Genomic DNA, 22,439 nt, shown 5'->3' on the forward strand with positions numbered 1-22,439 from the left:
TAGATCTGGGGGCATTCACAGGGCTCTGGTATATAAGAGCCCCTTGTCTCCACAGAGGGCAGAAGGCTGGCAGGAGGAGTGAGCAATCCAGCAGCACCACCATTTGGGTAATAATAATTGAGCATTTTTTGCTGGGCGCGGTGACTCACGCCTGTAATCCCAACACTTTGGGAGGCCGAGACGGGCGGATCACGAGGTCAGGAGATCGAGACCATCCTGGCTAACACAGTGAAACCCTATCTCTACTAAAACACAAAAAATTAGCTGGGTGTGGTGGCGGGCGCCTGTAGTCCCAGCTACTTGGGAGGCTGAGGCAGGAGAATGGCATGAACCCAGGAGGCGGAGCTTGCAGTGAGCCAAGATCGCGCCACTGTACTCCAACCTGGGCAAAAGAGCAAGACTCAAAAAAGAAATAAATGAAAAATAATTGAGCATTTTCTTTTTCTTTTTTTTTCTTTTTTTTTTTTTTTTTTTTGAGACGGAGTCTCGCTCTGTCACCTGGGCTGGAGTGCAGTGGCCGGATCTCAGCTCACTGCAAGCTCCTCCTCCCGGGTTCCCGCCATTCTCCTGCCTCAGCCTCCCGAGTACCTGGGACTACAGGCGCCCGCCACCTCGCCCGGCTAACTTTTTGTATTTTTTAGTAGAGACGGGGTTTCACCGTGTTAGCCAGGATGGTCTCGATCTCCTGACCTTGTGATCCGCCCGTCTCGGCCTCCCAAAGTGCTGGGATTACAGGCTTGAGCCACCGTGCCCGGCGCATTTTCTTTTTCTTTCTTCCCTTTTTTTTTTTTTTTTTTTGAGATGAGGTCTCGCTTTGTCGCCCAGGCTGGAGTGCAGTGGCATGATCTTGGCCCACTGCAACCTCCACCTCCTGGGTTCAAGAAATTCTCTTGCCTCAGCCATCTAAGTAGCTGGGATTACAGGTGTATGCCACTATGCCCAGCTAATTTTTTTTTTTTTTGTATTTTTATAGAGGCGGGGTTTTGCCATGTTGGCCAGGCTGGTCTTGAACTCCTGACCTCAAGTGTCCCACCTGCTTTGGACCGCCAAAGTGCTGGGATTACACGCGTGAGACACCATGCTCAGGGGGAGCTGTAAATTAAAACAATGAGTTGAGGCACCCGGCCTTCAGCTGTCACGTTATGAGGACACTCAAGTAGCCCTATGAAGAGGTCTAAGAGGAACGAGGCCTTCTGCAAACAGCTAGCACCAACTTGCCAGCCACGTAAGTGAACCATCTTGAAAGTGATTCTCCAGCCCCAGGAAAGCCTTCAGATGACTGCAGCCCCAGCAACATCTTAACCACAACCTTGTCAGAGACCACAAGCCAAAACCATTCAGCCAAGCCACTTGCAAATTTTTGATCCATAGAAACTATGTGAGATAATAAATGTCTTTTTTTTTTTTTTTTTTTGAAACGGAGTCTGGCTCTGTCACCCAGGCTGGAGTGCAGTAGCTGGATCTCAGCTCACTGCAAGCTCCGCCTCCCAGGCTTAAAGCCATTCTCCTGCCTCAGCCTCCCGAGTAGCTGGGACTACAGGCGCCCGCCACGTTGCCTGGCTAGTTTTTTGTATTTTTTTTTAGTAGAGATGGGGTTTCACCGTGTTAGCCAGGATGGTCTCGATCTCCTGACCTCGTGATCCACCCATCTCGGCCTCCCAAAGTGCTGGGATTACAGGCTTGAGCCACCGCGCCCGGCCATAAATGTCTATTTTTAAGCCATTACCTTTTGGGATCGTTTGTTATGCAGCAACAGATCAATGTTACATTTGCTTTTTTCATTCAGCCTATAGATCTATCCAAGTTTCTCTGTGTTTGTTTAGTTCAAAAGTCATCAAAGTTTTACTGTAAAGCACTAGATAGTAGATATTTCAGGCTAAAATTTGAATTCATGTAATTTTCATCGTCACAAGGTATCCTTTTGATTTTTCTCCAACCAGGTTCTAGTGATCTAGTATACAGCATGGTGATAGTTAATAACATATATTTCAAAAAAGCTAAAAGAACAGATCTTAAATGTTCTCATCGCAAAGAAACAGTAAGTATATGAAATGATAAGTATGTGAATTAGCCTGATTTGATCATTCCATAATGTATATATGTACTGAAACATCATGTCCTGCCCCATAGGTATAAACAATTATTATTTGCCAGTTAAAAATAAAACTCAATGGCTACGCACAGTGGCTCATGCCTGTAATTCCAACACTTTGGGAAGCCAAGGCAGGCAGATCACTTGAGCCCAGGAGTTTGAGGACAGCCTGGGCAATATGACAAAAGCCTGCCTCTAATAAAATAAATAAATAAAATAGACCGGGTGCGGTGGCTCACACCTGTAATCTCAACACTTTGGGAGGCCGAGGCAGGCAAATTGCTTGAGTTCAAGACCAGCCGGGCCAACTTGGTGAAACCCCGTCTCTACTAAAAATACAAAAATTAGCTGGATGTGGGGGCATGCACCTGTAATCCCAGCTACTTGGGAGGCTGAAGCAGGATAATCACTTGAACCTGGGAGGTGGAGGTTGCAGTGAGCCAAGATCACACCACTGCACTCCAGCTTGGGTGACAGAGTGAGACTCTGTCTCAAAAAAAAAAAAAAAAAAAAAAGCCAGGCACGATGGCTCATGCCTGTAATCCCAGCACTTTGGGAGGCCAAGGCGGGTGGATCACGAGGTCAGAAAATTGAGACCATCTTGGCCAACATGGTGAAACTCCATCTACACTAAAATACAAAAAATTAGCCGGGCATGGTGGTGCATGCCTGTAGTGCCAGCTACTCGGGAGGCTGAGGCAGGAGAATCACTTGAACCCAGGAGGCGGAGGTTGCAGTGAGCTGAGATGGTACCATTGCACTCCAGCCTAGCGACAGAGCAAAACTCTATCTCAAAAAAAAGAAAAGAAAGAAATGAAAACATGTGTCTATACAAAAACTTCATAGCAGCACTATTCGTAATAGCCCCAAAATAGGGAAAAAAACACAAATGTCTATCAACTGATGAATGGATACCTAAAATGTGGCATACCCATACAATGGAATATTATTCAACTATAAAAAGGAATTAAATGTTTATATATGTTACAAAATGAACAAGACTTGCAAGCATTATCCTACATGAAAGAAGTCAGTCAAAAGACAACACATTATATGATTTCATTTCTATGAAATGTCCAGAATAAGCACATCTATAGAGATAGAAAGTAGATGAGTACTTGCCTGGGGCTCAGGGGTCTGAGAAGACTGGAGGGTGAGAGCTCCTGAGTAGGGTTTTGGCTGGGTGCAGCTCACACCTGAAATTACAGCATTTTGGGAGGCTGAGGCGGAGGATCCCTTGAATTCAGGAGTTCAAGACCAATTTAGGCAACAAAATTAGACTCTATCTCTAAAAAATAAAATAAGAGTATGGTTTTGTTTTTAGTTTTAGTTTGTTTGTTTATTTGTTTGAGTCATCTTGCTCTGTCGCCCAAGTTAGAGTACAGGGGTAGGATCATGGCTCACTGTAGCCTCAAACTCCTGGATTCAAGTGATCCTCCTGCCTCAGCCTCATGAATAGCTGGGACTACAGGTTTGTGTCACCACACCCAGCTAAGGTTTTTTGGGGGGTTTTCTTGTTTTTAATGTTGCCTACACTGGTCTTGAACTCCTAGACTTAAGCAATCCTCCCTCATCGCTGAGACTACAGGCAGGAGCCATTGCTCCTGGCAAGAGTACAGATTTCTTCTTGGGATGATGAAAATGTTCTCAAATAGATTGTGATCATGATTGTGCAACTCTGTGAATAGACTAAAACCTGCTGAAGCACACATTTAAAATGGGCAAATTGTGTGGTGTGTGAATTACACCTTGATAAAGACATTTGAAAACACAAGGGAAGGTGTGCCACAGTTTGTTCATCACTGACAGCACCATAGTTGCTTAGCCTTTTATAAAGCACCTTTCCTAGAGCTGTTGCAACCAGCCAAGCATTAACTCCTTACATAGCTGAGCAAGACAAGGCTCAAAGGAGGAACTAATTTGCCCAAGGTCACAGGTGGCCAATGTGAGGTGTGAGTGGAATGCAGGTCTTTGGACTCCATGTCCGGTGCCCAGCCCAGCAGAGACTTTCTAAGAGTTACATCCAGAGATTGGGTAATCATGCCCTCAAAGCTCCAGGGCAGAGAAGATGACAGGAGGGGACCAATCCCTCTACCTGTCCCACCCTGCTGCCTCTGCCACACCCACCAGCCATTCCAATGCCAGCTTTCTCCTCCTCACCCCATGTTCCCCACCTTCCTTTTCTCTCCCTTCCTTCCTTCCCAGCACTGCTAAGCAAAGCTGTTACTCCCTGTGTCTTGCTTAGCAGTGCTAGGAAGGAAAGGAAGAAAAGGACTGGGAGCCTTTTCCAGAAATTTAGTCCACATGACATATATGGGAAAGGGCTCAGACAGGGTGAGGAATCAGTCCAAGGCCACACAGCTGGCAATTTGACCTTGATTTCCTTAATATCTTTGAGAATGAAAGGAGAGGGGTTTGGGGCTGGAGGAGGGCTTGAGGTGAGCAAAACCCCATCCCATTCCTGATTCTTTTCTCACAGTGTGTCCCTCCACAGCTTCACCCAACTTTCATATATCCAAAGCCGCTACTGCGAAGGTGGCGGGGGTAGATCTCTTAAAATTAAGTGCAGAAAAACCAGAAAAATACAGATAAAGAAAATATCTTTATATCTGGTCTTAAACTCCTGACCTCAGGCAATCTGCCCTACTTGGCCTCCCAAAGTGCTGGGATTACAGGCATGAGCCAACGCACCTGGCCATTTCTTTTCTTTTTTTTTCTTTTTTTTTTTTTGAGGCAGAGTCTCACTCTGTCGCACAGGCTGGAGTGCAGTGGTGCAATCTTGGCTCGCTGCAACCCCTGCTGTTTGAATTTAAGCAATTTTCCTGCCTCAGCCTCCCAAGTAGCTGGGACTATAGGCGTGCACCACCACGCCCGGCTAATATTTTTTGTATTTTTAGTAGAGACGGGGTTTCGCGGTGTTAGCCAGGATGGTCTGAATCTCCTAACCTTGTGATCCGCCCGCCTCGGCCTCCCAAAGTGCTGGGTTCCTTCCATTCTTTTTTCCTATGCAAATGTATATACACATATTTTTAAAAATTAGGATCAGGCCAGGTGTGGTGGCTCATGCCTGTAATCCCAGCACTTTGGTAGGCCAAGGTGGGAGGAGCCCAGGAGTTAAAGACCAGCCTGAACAACATAGCAAGACCCTGTCTCTACCAAATACAAAACAAAATAAGGTAAAAAAAACACATTTATTAAAAAAGCTATGATAATAAAAATATATAAAGGGCGAAGAAGGTACCCACCAATTTAACAAATATTACACATATTCCTCCCCTTTTGTTTCCAAGTACATTTTACTCTAATACTTTTATATTATTTTATTGTTGAGGGAAGAAATGAGAATATATATATATATATATTTTTTTTTTTTTTTTTTTTTCTCCAGTCAATTTACCGAATGCCCATGTTTTCCATTGCTTTGTGATGTTACCCATATACACTACTGAGGTCATATGTAATAGGGAATGTTTAAGTATTTCTATTTTTCCCCAGTAATTTGTGTATTTATTCCTGCATCAGACCACATCTATTAATTACATTTTTAGTTAAAACATAAAAGCTAATTTTAAAAATTTCCATTATCCCCCAAAATAGCTTTGTGTCCATTTACAGTCACTTTCCATTGCCTCCTCAGCCCAAGGGAACCACTAATTTATATTCTGTTTCTATGGATTTGCTTGTTCTGGACATTTCATATAAATAAGAATCATATAATATATGGCCTTTTGTGTTTGGCTTCTCTTTTTTTTCCTTTCTTCTTTTTTTTTTTTTTTTTTTTGAGATGAGGTCTTGCTATGTTACCCAGGTTGGTCTCAAACTCCTGGATTCAAGCAGTCCTCCCACCTCAGCCTCCTAAAGTGCTGGGATTACAGCCATGACCCACCACACACCGGCTTCTTTTTCTTAATGTTTCCCAGGTTCATCCATGTCGTAGCATGGATCAGTGCTTCATTACTTTTTGTGGCCAAATAATATTCCATTGTATAGATCTACATGTTTTATTAATATTTGTCCATTCAGTCAGGCGCAATGGCTTAAGCCTGTAATCCCAGCACTTTGGGAGGCTGAGGCGGGCGGATCACAAGGTCAGGAGATCAAGACCATCCTGGCTAACACAGTGAAACCCTGTCTCTACTAAAAATACAAAAACTTAGTCAGGTGTGGTGGCGGGCGCCTGTAGTCCCAGCTACTCAGGAGGCTGAGGCAGGAGAATGGCGTGAACCCAGGAGGCGGAGGTTGCAGTGAGTTGAGATCGCGCTGTTGCATTCCAGCCTAGGGGACAAAGCAAGACTCCGTCTCAAAAAAAAAAAAAAAATTATCCATTCATTAGTTGAGGGGCATATGGATTGTTTCGACTTTTTGGCTATTATGAATAATGTTGCTGTGAACACTTGTGTACAAGTTTCTGTGTGGACACGTTTCATTTCTCTTGGGTAGATACCTAGGTGTAGAATTGCTGGGTCGTACGGTATCTTTAACCGTATGGAGAATTGCTAGAGTGATTTCCAAAGCATGTACATCATTTTGTAGTCCCATAAGCAGTGTATGACGGTTCTCTTCAGAACACCTTTTTTTTTTTTTTTTTGAGACAGAGTCTCGCCGTGTACCCAGGCTGGTGTGCAGTGGCTCAATCATAGCTCACCGTAGCCTCAGTCTCCTGGGCTCAAGTGATCCTCCCACCTCAGCCTCCCCAGTAGCTGGTACCACAGGTAGGAGCCACCACACCCAGCTAATTGTTTGATTTTTTTGTAAAGATGAGGTCTTACTGTGTTACCCAGGCTGGTCTTGAACTCCTGGGCTCAAGGGCTACTCCCACCTTGGCCTCCCAAAGTGTTAGGATTACAGGTGTGAGCCACCACACTTAGCTTAGGACACTTTTATAAACATAAACTCACAACAATAATCTTCTTAACAACCCCAGAGATAGGCATCACTGCTGTAATCTTTCAGACGAGGACAATGAGAGCAGAGAGGAGATGACACCAGCTATAAGGGTTGGGGCTTCAAGCCTGAGACGGCCTCATTTCCGGTGGGAGGCCTGACTTTGAGGCCAAAACAATAGGCTTTCAGGCTTTGGGAGGTGATGAGACAATGGGCAGAGAGGAGGAATCTGCAGGTCAGTCTTCGTGTGGTGATGGAAGCTCCCAGGGCATCAAAGCCACTTCTGTTTTTGTTTTATTGGGCAACAGTGGAGCCAGGTTCTGACTAATTAATGATAATCAAAGTGCTCTGACAAGAAGGAGAGTGAATTATTCATGGCCAGGTCTTCTTAACTGGGAGAGAGGAGACTGCCTAGGAGTAGAAGAAAGCTAAGCTCTCACTTCCCCTCAAGTTCACATGAGCCTGAGCAGTCCCCACAGGACTCAGTTTCTCGGTTCAGAAAATGGGGCCAGATGTGAGCTCTCATTTCTTCGTTTTTTTTTTGTTTGTTTTTTGAATTTTTTTTTGAGATAGGGTCTTGCTCTAACGCCCAGGCTGGAGTGTAGTGGCATAGTCTTAGCTCACTGCAACCTCTGCCTCCCAGGCTCAATCTGTCCTCCTGCCTCAGCCTCCCCAGTGTGAGGTGTGAGCTGGGACTACAGGTGCACACTACCATGCCCGGCTAATTTTTTTGTTTTTTTATTTTTGTAGAGATGGGGTTTTGCTATGTTACCCAGGCTGGTTTCGAACTCCTGAGCTGAAGTAATCCACCCGCTTTGGCCTCCCAAAGTGCTGGGATTACAGGCATGAGTCACCATGCCCGGCCAGCTATCATTCTTTTTTTTTGAGATGGAGTCTCACTCTGTCACCCAGGCTGGAGTGCAGTGGCGCAATCTCAGCTCACTGCAACCTCCACCTCCCGGGTTCAAGTGATTCTCCTCCCTCAGCCTCCTGAGTAGCTGGGACTACAGGCGCGCACCACCATGCAGGGCTAATTTTTGTGTTTTTAGTACAGATGGGGTTTCACCATATTGGCCAGGCTGGTCTCGAACTCCTGACCTCAAGTGATCCGCCCTCCTCAGCCTCCCAAAGTGCTGGGATTACAAGCATGAGCCACCGCGCCCGGCCTCATTTCTTTATACTATCAGACCAGCACCTGCAGAACAGGGCTGGTGACCTGGGTCCTGTTACTACTCAACTGGAGGCAGTGCATACCCAAGCTGCCCCGAGCAAGTGGCAAACAAAACCCGACAACACCAAAACATAGTTCAGGGGTTGGTAAGCCTTTCTTTTCTTTTTTTTTTTTTTTTTTTTGAGATGGAGTCGTGCTCTGTTGCCCAGGCTGGAGTGCAGTGGAGTGATTTGGGGTCACTGCAATCTCCCCCTCCTGGATTCAAGTGATTCTCCTGCCTCAGCCTCCCTAGTAGCTGGGATTATAGCACGTGCCACCATGGCTAATTTTTGTATTTTTAGTAGAGGCGGGGTTTCACCATGTTGGCCAGGATGGTCTTGAACTCCTTTCCTCAGGTGATCTACCTGCCTCAGCCTCCCAAAGTGCTGGGATTACAGGTGTGAGCCACCACGCCCGGCCTGGTACCCTTTCCTGAAAGAGAAAAATGTATGGAGGGACATATACCCCTTGGTGATATGCGAGACCTGGCACTAGGTAGCTTGGATTTGAATGTGGACGTGCTATTTACTAGATGTGTCACACTGGACAAGTTACTTACATCTTCTGTTTCCCATTTCCTCACGTCCCCTGTGCAATGGGGATAGCAGTGTCTACTCATGGGGGTCTTCACAGGAGACATTAAAGTGTAAAAGATTTGTGACAATGTTGACATACCCTAGGGGCATGTAAATATCTGCTTGGTGGGATCATGGGTGAAACAGTCTATGCATTTTGCAAACACCATGGAGTGAGCACACAGTACTTCTGTAATCAGAGCAACCACAAAATGTCATTGACATTATTTTAGGGGAGGGAAGACTCCTTTCCAGTGGCTCAGTTTTTCCCTCTTGGGCCTCCCAGTCTCTTCCCTCTCTCCGCCCCTTCCTCCTCCACCTCTTACTTCCCCCTCTCCTCCTCCACCCCAGACCCCTCCCCTCTGCCCACCAGATTGCATTCCTCACTTCTTTTCCCAAAGAACTGTAATTAAGCTCTTACTCTGTAATTGCCAATTCATGGTTCTCCATCTGAAATCATGCTCCTGCCTGGCCTGTTTTCCTTCTTCTCCACCTGGGGAAGCAGAGGCGGGAATCAGCAGAGCCCAGGATGCACCTTGTATGTAAGAATGCTGTGATCGCTATTTGCTGTGTATTCGCTCTGTGTGAGCCAGACAGTGTGCTCAGCCCCTTCCACACTTTACCTCCTCTGATCACAACCCTGGGTGGAAACTGAAGCTCGAGAGATGGAGTAACTCACCCACGGGCCTCACAGGTAGCTGGTGGAGCTGAGATTTGAATCCAGTTAGATCTGGCCTCAAGAGCTGATACTCCTGCTTCTGCAACTGACAAGTCTATTCTAAACTCCCCAAGCCCAGGCACCCATGCTCTGGTAGTATTTTGATATCAAAACTGGCCACCCTTACCCCTCACTGTATTTTCATCCTTTATAATAAGACTTTGCAGCCTCTCCTATCTAAATGGTGGCATCTGTTTCTCCAGCCCTAGAATCTGGGCTGGCCTTGCTTTGGCCAACATAATGCAGCAAAAATGATGGTGTCCACACTTGGGCTTTGCACATGTCTGCTCTTCTCTTGGGAGACTGCCCCCGCTGTGAAAACAAGCCCAGGCTAGATGGCGGGAGCATCGTGGCCCAGTCACCCCTGTTGCCCAGGTAACAGGCAGCCAACAGCCAGACATATGAATGAGGCCACCCCAGACCTGCCAGCCACCAACCAACCTGGGACCCGGCAGCTGACTCTTGATTCATGTGTGAGCCCCGTGGAGGTGGGCTAAGCCTGCTGAAATCAGTAGAACAGCCGAGCTGACCCACAGACTCAAGCAATTGTTTTAAGCCACTGGGTTTTGGGGGCAGTTTATTAGAAAGCAGTAGCTAACAAATCCAGCCCTTTATAGAGACTATGTAAAAGACTGTTGGGAAGATCTCTGGTGGGAAGGAAAGAACCAACTTAGCAAACATCTATTTAATGCTTACCATGCACTAAACATTTTTATTTAATCCTCACAACCATATGAGGTAGGGACTTCTATTGTCCCCATCCTACAGATGAGGACACTGAGGTAGAGTGATAATTTGCTTAGGATCTCACAGCTAGTTAGTAAATGGCAGCTGCTTAAGAAGTTAAGATGTGGGAAGCAGAGTCCAGAAAGATGTCTTGTGAACCTACTGGGGGCAAAATATAGGCATTCAGAAACTGAATGATAAGGCTGGGCGTGGTGACTCATACCTGTAATACCAGCACTTTGGGAGGCTGAGGCAGGTGGATCACCTGAGGGCAGGAGATTGAGACCAGCCTGGCTAACATGATGAAACCCTGTCTCTACTAAAAATACAAAAAATTAGCCGGGCATGGTGGTGGGTGCCTGTAATCCCAGCTACTTGGGAGGCTTAGGTAGGAAAATCGCTTGAACCTGGGAGGCGGAAGTTGTGGTGAGCCGAAATTGCGCCACTCCACTCCAGCCTGGGCAACAGAGCAGGACTCCATCTCAAAAAAAAAAAAAAAAAAAGAGAGAGAGAGAGAGAAACCGAGTGATGGAGGCACCTCCCAACTGGACAGCCCGTCAAAGCGGAGGGTGGCACTTTGGGAATACGGGTTTTTTTTTTTTTTTTAAGAAATAGTCTTGCTATGTTGCCAGGTCTATGTTGCCAGGCTGGTCTCAAACTCCTGGGCCCAAGCAATCCTCCCGCCTTGGCCTTCCAAAGTGCTGGGATTACAGGTGTGAGCCACTGCACCTGGCTGAGAATATGGGTTCTTTAAAGGGACAGAATTATAACAATAATAATTCAATCTATGACTCTTGCAAATTTCATATTATTTATATTTATTTAATATCTGTTAAATATTTATTAAATAAATATTTATTAAGTATGTATTAGAGGCCTACCATGCCTAGACATTCTGCCAGACACTGGAGTGTTCAGTCTAGTGGGGGATATAAATAACAAACAGGAAGCCGGGTGCAGTGGCTTATGCATCTAATGCCAGTGCTTTGGGAGTCCATGGTAAGAGGATTGTTTAAAGCTGGGAGTTTGAGACCAGCCTAGGCAACACAGTGATAGCCTGTCTCTACAAAAAATTAAGACTGGGCACAGTGGTGCACACCTGTAGTCCCAGCTACTCAGGAAGCTGAGGCTGGTAGGTGGCTTGAGCCAGGAGTTTGAGATCGGCTTGGGCAAAATGGCAAAACCCATCTCTACAAAAACATACAAAAATTAACCACACGTGGTGGTGCACATCTATGGTCCCAGCTACTCAGGAGGCTGAGGTGGGAGGATCACTTGAACCCAGGAGGTTGAGGCTGCCATTAGCTGTGATCACACCACTGCACTCCAGCCTGGGTGAAAGAGCAAGACCCTGTCTCAAAATAAAATAAAATAAAATAACAGGAAAACAAAGAAGTAAGTACAGATTGTGGTATTTGCTGGGAAGAAAATAGAGTTGAGATCAAGAGTAATGGAGGGTGGGATGAGATTGAATGGGCAGGAGATTTTTTTTTTAATTGACACCTGAAGCATGAAGAGCTGCCCAGGAGAACCAGAGCAGGACAAATGTTTTCTCTAATGGGCCAGTTAGTAAATATTTTAGGCTTTGTGGGCCATACGATCTTTGCCTCTTTAGCTTACTTTTGCTGTTATTTTTAGAAAGCCGCTTTAGGCCGGGCGCGGTGGCTCAAGCCTGTAATCCCAGCACTTTGGGAGGCCGAGGCAGGTGGATCACGAGGTCAGGAGATCGAGACTATTCTGGCTAACATGGTGAAACCCCGTCTCTACTAAAAATACAAAAAACTAGCCGGGCGTGGTGGCGGGCGCCTGTAGTCTCAGCTACTTGGGAGGCTGAGGCCGGAGAATGGCGTGAACCCGGGAGGCGGAGCTTGCAGTGAGCCGAGATCACGCCACTGCACTCCAGCCTGGGAGACACAGCGAGACTCCGTCTCAAAAAAAAAAAAAAAAAAAAAAAAAAAAAAGAAAGCCGCTTTAGATGATACATGAATGAATGAGTGAGGCTGTGTTCCAATAAAACTTTATGGATACAGTACTAAAATTTGAATTTTATATGATTTTCATATATCTGAAATATTGGTCTTTTTAATTTTAATTTTTTCTAATTACTTGAAAATGTAAAAACTGGTTGGGCCATGGTGGCTCACAACTGTAATTCCAAGACTCTGGGAGGCCAAAGTGGGAGGATAGAATGAGGCCAGGAGATTGAGACCTGCCTGGGCAACATAGCAAGACCCCACCTACAAAAAGAAATAGCCAGGTAGTCCCTACTCAGGAGGCTGAGGCTGGAGAATGGAATACTCCATTGTACTCCATCCTGGGCAACAGAGCAAGACCCTATCTCAAAAAAACCAACCAAACAAACAAAAAATGTAAAAACCACTTGTAGGTCATGGGCAGTATGAAAATAGACAGCAGGTAAGATTTGGTGCACAAGCTATAGTTTGCAAACTCCTGAGCTGCAGAGTAAGAATGGACCAGGCAGAGAGAACAGCAAGCGCAGAGGCCCTGAAGGTGAAAGAATTGAGACCAATTGAGGAACAAAATAGAGGGAATGAGCCGGGTGCGGTGGCTCACGCCTATAATCCCAGCACTTTGGGAGACCGAGGTGGGCAGCGGATCACGAGGTCAGGAGATTGAGACCATCCTTGCTAACACAGTGAAACCCCATCTCTATAAAAAAAAAATAATAATACAAAAATTAGCCGGGTGTGGTGGCAGGGGCTTATAGTCCCAGCTACTCAGGAGGCTGAGGAGGGAGAATGGCGTGAACCCGGGAGGCGGAACTTGCAGTGAGCCGAGATCGTGACACTGAACTCTAGCTTGGGTGACAGAGTGAGACTCCGTCTCAAAAAAAAAAAAAAAAAAAAAAAAAAAAATAGAAGGAATGGATTATTTCTATGAGAAATAGAAAGCAGTTGAATGATTTTATGCTGGGGAGTGACAGGATCTGATTTTCAATTTTTAAGAGTTTGTTCTGGCATCTGTGAGAAGGATAGGCTCTATCCTTCCCTCTGCAGGTGCAGAGGGAAGTGGAGCAGAAACTGTTGCAATAATCCAGATGAGAGATGACAGTGGCTTGGGCCAACGTGGTCAAAAATAGCCACATTCTGGCCAGGCGCTGTGGCTCATGCCTGTAATCCCAGCACTTTGGGAGGCCAAGGCAGGCAGATCACTTGAGGTCAGGAGTTTGAGACCAGCCCAGCCAACATGGTAAAAACCCATCTTTACAAAAAATACAAAAATTAGCTGGGTGTGGTGGTGCCCGCCTGTAATCCCAGCTACTCAGGAGGCTGAGGCAGGAGAATCACTTGAACCTGGGAGATGGAGGTTGCAGTGAGCCAAAATTGCACCACTGCACTCCAGAGCGATAGACCAAGACTCCGTCTCAAAAAAAAAGAAAGAAAAAAAAAATGGCTGGGAGAGGTGGCTCATGCCTGTAATCCCAGCTACTTGGGAGGCTGAGGCAGGAGAATCGCTTGAACTTGGTAGGCAGAGGTTGCAGTGAGCTGAGATCATGCCATTGCACTCCAGCCTAGGCAACAAGAGCGAAACTCTGTCTCAAAAAAAAAAAAAATCCCCCAAAATTAGCTGGGCATGGTGGTGCATGCCTCTGGTGCCAGCTACACCTACTGAGATGGGAGAATCCCTTGAGCCCACGAGGTCAAGGTGGCAGTGAACCGAGATCGAATCACTGCACTCTAGCCTGGGAGATGGAAGTGAGACCCTGTCTCAAATAAAAAAAAAAAAAAGAGCTGTGGCAGAAATGAAGCAAGAACCTAGGTTAGATTATGAAAGAAAGGACTAGAAAGGAAAGTACCAACTTGGGGCCACATATTTATTTTATTGTTGCTGTTAAGTTTTCTTTTTCTTTTCTCAAATATCTATTTTTTATACATGGGCTGTGACCTCACTTTTATAAAACCATGTATTATTAGTATTGTGTGTGTTTTAATATATAATCTATGTGGTCTTATAAGGCTTGACACTAATCAGCTGAAGAGGCTTGTGGGGACGTGTTGGGGTATATGTGTGCATATTTGTTTTTATAAAACCATGTGGGGTTTTTTTTGTGTTGTTTTGTTTTGTTTTTTGTTTTTTAATTTATTTTTGAGACAGAGTCTCACTCTATTGCCCAAGCTGGAGTGCAGTGTCGCCATCTCGGCTCACTGCAACTTCTGCCTCCCGAATTCAAGTGATTCTCCTGCCTCAGCTTCCTGAGTAGCTGGGATTACAGGCACGCACCACCATGCCCAGCTAATTTTTGTATTTTTAGTAGAGACAGGGTTTCACCATGTCGGTCAGGCTGGTCTTGAAATCCTGACCTTGTGATCTGCCCACCTTGGCCTCCCAAAGTGCTGGGATTACAGGCGTGAGCCATTGCACCTGGCCTCCGTGTGTTATTTTTAATCCTCACAAAAACCTCGTGAGGCAGGGTATTGTTAGCTCTCCTTTACAGGTGAAGAAACCGAGGCTCAGAGAGGATTGGAAGCACTTGCTCAGGGTCATAGCCGGTACTTCACAACTCCAGGTGCCTTCCCCAGGAACCCTGAAGGAATAATTCAGTGGGCATCATGATTAATTGGATTGGGACAGGAGGAGGAGGAGGAGGAGAGGAAAGGATCAAAAATGACAAGAACACTTCGAGCCTGACCAAGTGGAAAATAATCAGCAGGTCAGGAGGGAGTGCTGGGTTGATGGGGGAATGTTTAAGCCAAAGGAGTGAATACCTAATGGCAAAATTTGGTGCATCAGATTGGGGTTTGTAGGAATGTCCATAAGTGCTCTCCTTGTTGACTGGCCTTGCCACTGAGCACCTGAAGCCTGATAGCAACTGAACAATTTCAAGAGAGGAAAAAAAAAAAAATCAACCCCACACTTTCTGGCAAATGGTGTGTTCCTCTGAGTACTTGGGTTTCTTTCTACATCAGCAGCTTGGCAACTTGTACTATCTGTGGCTCTGACTATGCAGCCTGATTGATTGACCAGGCTTAAAAGGCCTGTTCTTGAATTTAAAATCTCAGGCTTCTAGTCCCTATAGGTCATCAACAAAGACCAAAAGGCCTGGCATGAACCCGAGGTTATTATTCACTGGAGAAGACATTATAAACCACAGAAACGTAAGCCCAGCAGGCAGGAATGGCCGCCCAGCTCACTAGGCACACAGTGTCCTCACTCCTCCATCCAGCATGATTCATAATTAAATCTTCAGGCAGCAGGCAAACTAGAATTTTGTGTAAACTGGCATTGGAGAGACACTTTGAGTGTAGTTTAATTTCAAAGTTCTAGAACTCCAGAATTTGACATGCTTGTGACATTTCAAGTACAGACTGTCCCTTCTTACCCCTCACTGGGACTATACCCTGGGGAGAAATAACCCAAAGGGAAAAAAATTGTTGGATCACTAGCTAAACTCTAGGTTTAGAAAACTGTGCCATTATACAGACTCCATGTATGTTAAATATATCATGGTGGGCAAAAAAAAAGGCCATCTGTGGGTCTGTGGGCAAAAGACGTACAGAATTCATACATAAAGAAGAAATTTAAATGGCATTTATTCATATTACAGGGTCACCATGTTGCACAATTCCAGGGGCAGCACTCACATTGGATTCTATTCACAGGGATATATATTTTGATGATTTGTGAGAGAAGATACTCAACCTCTTATAATAAGAGAAATGTTAATTAAAACAATAAGGTACTGTTTTCCATGTTTTGGATTAGCAAATCAAAGAGTTGACAGGATCCTATGTTGGTGGGAGTGTAATTCTACACCCCTTTTATGGAGGGTGTGGAGAGCACTGTGGACTGGCTGTCTCAGTCTGACTCATTCCACCCACTTCTAGGTGGAGACATTGGAAAGCTAAACCTACACGTCCCTGACTCCCTTGCAGCTAGAGTTTTGGATAGAAATTAGGACCTACTAGTTAGAAGAATTAATGAGACATGGGGTAGGTGATGGAAAGACAAAGGCCATTTTCCCTGTACTTTTGGCTGTCTCTGCTGTCAAGTAAGGTTGTGGAGACCTGAGATTTTTCTGCAGCATATTCAGAGTCCATTATCTGGTGTCCTAGGTGTCAGTAGTGACATTTTGATCCTAACTTCTGGCTGCAGTTCCAGTAGTGATCTCAGAGGAGTGGCTTCCCCAGAAAGTTAGCTGTGTATTAACCTGGGGACCTCTTGGAAGCCCAGGCTAAAGCCCCTCCTACAGTCATTTCAGCAATTTTGTGAACACCTAATTTCCTCTATTAAATCTCCTTTGGCTTGAACTACCTAAAGTGGTTTCTCGTTCTTGCACAAAACCGTGGTTGATATAGAGCATGATTTAAATAAATCTATAAAAGTTGCAAATGCAAATATGAGGCCAGGCATGGTGGCTCACCCTGTAATCCCAGTACTTTGAGAGGCTGAGGAGGGAGGATCCCTGGGGCCCAGGAATTCAAGAACAACCTGAGTAACATAGTGAGACCCCATCCTACAAAATATCAAAAAAATTAGCTGGGCATGGTAATGCATGCCTGGAGTCCCAGCTACTCAGGTGTTTGAGGCAGGAGAATTGCTTGAGCCCAGGAGAGCAAGGCTGCAGTGAGCCATGGACATGCCACTGCACTCCAGCCTGGGTGACAGAGTGAGACTCAGTCTCAAAAAACAAACAAACAAATGAAAAGAAAATGCAAATAAAATATGCCTCTTAGCTAGTACTTCTACTCCTAGGACTGTAGCTAACAGATATGTTTTTACATGTGTGAAATAATTTATGCACAAAGATGTTCACTGCACCATTGCTTATAGTAGTAAAAGATCAGAAACAAGCCAAATGTTCATCAGTAGAAGATCAGCTAAATAAATTAGGGAGACCCATTTCAGTGGAATACTATGCAGCAGTATAAAAAGAAAAAAGGAAGAAAAATAATCAAACAGCTTGCTATATACTCATAGAGAACAAGCTGTAAATTATATAAAGTGAAAGAAGTAAGGTCCAGAACACTGTCAAAAAATGGAAAGAAGGGCTGGGCATGGTGGTTCATGCCTGTAATCCCAGCACTTTGGGAGGCCAAGGTGGGTGGATCACCTGAGGTCAGGAGTTCGGGACCAGCCTGGCCAACATGGTGAAACACCATCTTTACTAAAAACACAAAAAATTACCTGGGTATGGTGGCACGCACCTGTAATCCCAGCTACTCGGGAGGCTGAGGCAGGAGAATTGCTTGAACCTCTGAGGTGGAGGTTGCAGTGAGCCAAGATCATGCCATTGCACTCCAGCCTAGGCAACAGAGTGAGACTCTGTCTCAGGAAAAAAAAAAAAAAAAAATAGGTTCTCTTGTTTTTTTGTTGTTGTTGTTTGTTTGTTTGTTTGTTTTAGAGCTGGAGTGCAATGGCACCATCACGGTTCACTGCAGCCTCAACCTCAAGGGCTCAAGCAATTTTCCCACCTCAACCACTTGGGACCACAGTCACGTGCCACCACACTAGCTAATTTTTGTATTTTTTATAGAGACAGGGTTTTGCTATGTTGCCCAGACTGGTCTTGAACTCCTGGGCTCAAGCCATCTGCCTGACTCAGCCTCCCTAAGTGATGGAATTACAGGTGTGAGCCACCGCACCGGCCAATAAAATTTTATTAAGATAAAATAAAATCCCAGCACTTTGGGAGGCTGAAACGGGTGGATCACGAGGTCAGGAGATCGAGACCATCCTGGCTAACACGGTGAAACCCTGTCTCTACTAAAAAATACAAAAACCTAGCCGGGCGAGGTGGGAGGCACCTGTAGTCCCAGCTACTTGGGAGGCTGAGGCAGGAGAATGGCATAAACCCGGGAGGCGAGCTTGCAGTGAGCTGAGATCGTGCCACTGCACTCCAGCCTGGACAACAGAGCGAGACCCTGTCTCAAAAATAAATAAATAAATAAATAAATAATAAAATAAAATAAAATAACCCACATTTCCCCACAATTTAGAGAATCTCCGAGAGTCCTTTCCTTTCCTTTTCCTCTCTCTCTTATTGTCTCCCCCATGAAAATCAACTAAGGGACTTAAGCAGGGTCGTGGCTCAAGCTGATCTCTTGTGACAAAATTTCTGTCTCCTAAAGCCTCTGTGACATGATAGGAAGAGATCCCAGCAAATCCCCTGGCACTGATCAGTGAGAGAGCCCCCAATCCTGGCCTTTGTTTTCTATTCAGCTCTTGCTTCAATAATCCCTGCCACTTTCTCCTGCATCATTAATCTTCTCCACCCATTGGATTTTCCCATCAGCCTTCAGTCATCCTTAATTTATCAATGTTAAAGAAAACAAATACCCCCGGCCAGGCGCAGTGGCTCACGTCTGTAATCCCAGCACTTTGGGAGGCTGAGGCGGGCGGATCACCTGAGGTCAGGAGTTCGAGGCCATCCTGGCTAACATGGTGAAACCCCGTCTCTACTAAAAATACAAAAAATTAGCTGGGTATGGTGGCAGGCACCTGTAGTCCCAGCTACTTGGGAGGCTGAGGCAAGAGAATCGCTTGAACCCGGGAGGTGAAGGTTGCAGTGAGCTGAGATGGCACCACTGCACTACAGCCTGGGTGACAGAACAAGACTCCATCTTAAAATTGAAAACAAAACAACAAAAAGCCCAAATACCTATCATAGGGATGGATAGTGTACCAGTCAGGCTTTCTCAGGCCGGAAGGCAGAATCTTGTCTGTCCAGATGACTCTGAGCAACCCTGAGGGTTTGTCAGACAGGGAGGTGCTGAGAGTCAGAAACTGTTCCCCAGGGCAGGATGGCCAGGGAGGGTGGAGAGTCGAGCTCCACCTCAGCATCACCTGGGGACATCTTCCTGCCTTCTCCTTACTTAGCTGGTGTTTGTGCCGCCTGGGGGAGACGCCAGTGAGGCTGCTCCTGGTCTCTCCAGCCACATCCGATTCTGAGAGGTCTCAGCTTACTGCCTGGGCTGCCATGTTGTGCCACAGGCCCTAAACACCCTGGGCCACGGCTGACTGACCTAAGAGTGGACAGTAGACCCAGTGGGACACCGATTCTTCGGCTGGGCCGAGGCAGTCAGGCTCTTTGTCCTGGAAATGTGGGACGGAGATGAAAGCAGTTAGAAGAAAGTTGAAAGGCAAGGTTGTATTGTGCTGGGGCTGTGGAGGGGCTGTGGAGGCCATGTCAGGTCAGATGAGGAGACGGAAGATGGCTGCGAGAGAAAGGGAAGGGCAGGGAGAGGCAGAAATGAGAAAGCCTGGTGGCCCAGAGAGCATGACCTTGGTTCTTGACTTTCTGGATCCGGTTCCTGATAGCCAGCCTTATCATTCCTCTTCTATCGCTGGATGCCCTGAAGTAAATCCCTCTTCATGTGAGCTGGCTCTAGGTCCCAGGTCATCAGACTGGACCACCCTCCTCCCTACTTAAGGCAGACAGCTACGGAACCTGAGTCACTCCTCCCTGTTCCTTGATGATTTCACCTTCTCTCCAACACTAAGAATCATAATCACTTCAATACCAACGAAGAGGAGGATGCTTGAGAACATTATGCTAGTGAGAATTTATAACTGTTGTTCCAGTAGCTGTAACCCCACAATCCTGATTTCAAGCATCCTGCTCGATAATCACTACCTCTCCCTCCAGCCCACTTTTCAAGTATTCCAACTCCAGTAATTCTTTGACTCCTTTTGGACCTGCAATCCATTGATTCTACCACCTTTCCATCATCTCTTACACTTGACATTGCCTCACTTCCGTCTTCGCGTCTGACATTCCATGGTCCATCATTACAGTCACTCCTTTATATATATCCTCAACTTCCTTGCCCCTTTTCTGTACTCACCCAGGAAAACACCATTAATTCCAACTCTTCTACTCTGCAGCTGTACCCGTGCAGCTCAACAGGCTGGGGAAAACTCACGACCACAGGGACTTGTTTCAAATGCCTGACCATTAACTTCAAGTGGACCCCTGGGGTTGCTTGGCAATCTTACCACTTTTCTCAGGCCATTCACTCTCCCACTCTCCTAGAGATTATTTCATGCCTTCTCTCTCTTCTTATGCACAGCCCGTCTCCTGTGTGCTCACCCTCAGCCAATTATTTCATTACAAGAGAACTTCCACAAGCTCCCACGCCCACATCCCTGCATCTGTGAACATGTGTGCCCCACCTTTCTTCCTTCCACAGCTCTTTTTTTTTTTTTTTTTTTTTTTTTGAGGTGGAATCTTGCTCTGTCACCTAGGCTGGAGTGCAGTGGTGCAAGCTCAGCTTACTGCAAACTCCGCCTCCCAGGTTCAAGCGATTCACCTGCCTCAGCCTCCCAGGTAGCTGGGATTACAGGCTTGCGTCACCACGCCCAGATAATTTTTGTATTTTTGGTAGAGACGGGGGTTTCACCATGTTGCTCAGGCTGGTCTCGAACTCCTGGCCTCAGGTGATCTGTCCGCCTCGGTCTCCCAAAGTGCTGGGATTATAGGCGTGAGTCACGGCGCCCAGCCTCTTTCCACAGCTCTGCATGGGATATTTTTGTTTGTTTGTTGTTGTTGTTTGTCATTTGACAAGGTCTCTGTCACCGAGGCTAGCGTGCAGCGGCACAATCATGGTTCACTGCAACTTTGACCTTCCAGGCTCAAATGATCCTCCTGCCTCAGGCTTCCAAAGTGCTGGGAATACAGGTACCAGCCGCTGAACCAGATCCCCTGCACCCCTTTTTAAAGATCAATCCAGGCCAGGCGTGGTGGCTCACGCCTGTAATCCCAGCACTTTGTGAGGCCGAGGTGGGCAGATCACCTGAGGTCGGGAGTTTGAGATCAGCCTGACCAACATGGAGAAACCCCATCTCTACTAAAAATACAAAAAATTACCTGGGCATGGTGGTGCATGCCTGTAATTCCAGCTACTCGGGAGGTTGAGGCAGGAGAATCGATTGAACCCGGGAGGCAGAGGTCGTGGTGAGCTGAGATTGTGCCATTGCACTCCAGCCTGAGCAACAAGAGTGAAACTCTGTCTCAAAAAAATAAATAAATAAAAATAAAAAATAAATTAAAAAATTAAAAAAATAAAGATCAATCCATCACTTAGCAGTAGATTTAGCCCTTTTTTTCCACATGGCCCATTGCTTCAATAATCCCTCCCACTTTCTCCTGTATCCTCAGTCTCCTCCACCCATTGCATTTTTCCCATCAGACTTTAATCAGCCTGTAATTTATCAATGTTAAAAGAAAAGAAAAGAAAAGAAAAGGCCGGGCGCGGTGGCTCACACCTGTAATCCCAGCACTTTGGGAGGCCGAAGCGGGCAGATCACAAGCTCAGGAGTTCAAGACCAGCCTGGCCAAGATAGTGAAATCCCATCTCTAATAAAAATACAAAAATTAGTTGGGCATGGTGGCAGGCGTCTGTAATCCCAGCTACTCAGGAGGCTGAGGCAGGAGAATCGCTTGAACTTGGGAGGCGGAGGTTGCAGTGAGCTGAGATCGTGCTGCTGCACTCCAGCCTGACAATAGAGTGAGACTCCATCTCAAAAAAGAAAAAAAAAAAACCCACAAAAAAACAAAACTAATACCTGCTGGACGAACTAGTTTATGCCTGTAATCCCAGCACTTTGGGAGGCCAAGGCAGGAGGATCACTTGAGTCCAGGAGTTCAAGACGAGCCCCGGCAACATAGTGAGACTCCATCTCTACAAATTTTTTTTTTTTTTTTTTTTAGATGAAGTCTCGCTCTTGTCACCCAGCCTGGAGTGCAATGATGTAATCTCAGCTCACTGCAACCTCTGCCTCCCGAGTTCAAGAGATTATCTGCCTCAGCCTCCCGAATAGCTGGGATTACTGGCATGCGCCACCACACCCGGCTAATTTTGTATTTTTAGTAGAGACGGGGTTTCACCATGTTAGCCAGGCTGATCTCAAACTCCGGACCTCAGGTGATCTGGCCTCCTCGGTCTCTTAAAGTCCTGGGATTACAGGTGCGAGCCACCATGCCCAGCCAAAACATTTGTTAAAAGTGTGGTCTCACCTACTTGGGAGGCTGAGGTAAGAGAACCATTTTAGCCCAGGAGGTCAAAGCTGCAGTGAGCCATGATCACACCACTGCGCCCCAGCTGTCTGAGGGAGGGATAGATGGGTATACATGTGATAAAGCTAGTATAGTAAAATGTTGGTTGCAGAATCTAGAGAGTGTGTCTGCATATGTTCACTGTAAAATTCTTTCAACTTTTTGGTATGTTGGAAAACTTTCACAATAAAATGTTGGGAAAAGGTTCCTAGCTTGAC

General features: G+C 46.0%; 2 long non-coding RNA genes across 2 annotated transcripts in view; both read left to right on the forward strand.

Moving 5' to 3' along the window:
• The first annotated feature begins 693 nt into the window (after positions 1-693).
• LOC135968736 (uncharacterized) overlaps positions 694-22,439 on the forward strand; it is a 257,419-nt gene continuing 235,673 nt past the window's right edge. Inside the window, exon 1 of the long non-coding RNA XR_010583691.2 lies at positions 694-756. This is a non-coding gene — a long non-coding RNA (uncharacterized lncRNA). The remainder of the gene's footprint in view (positions 757-22,439) is intronic.
• On the forward strand, positions 974-2,181 carry LOC141409289 (uncharacterized). Its single transcript, XR_012429090.1, has 2 exons — positions 974-1,225; positions 1,941-2,181. It is a non-coding gene; the product is annotated as an uncharacterized lncRNA (long non-coding RNA).

Source organism: Macaca fascicularis, chromosome 20, assembly GCF_037993035.2.
Source record: "Macaca fascicularis isolate 582-1 chromosome 20, T2T-MFA8v1.1".
Classification (NCBI taxonomy): Eukaryota; Metazoa; Chordata; class Mammalia; order Primates; family Cercopithecidae; genus Macaca; species Macaca fascicularis.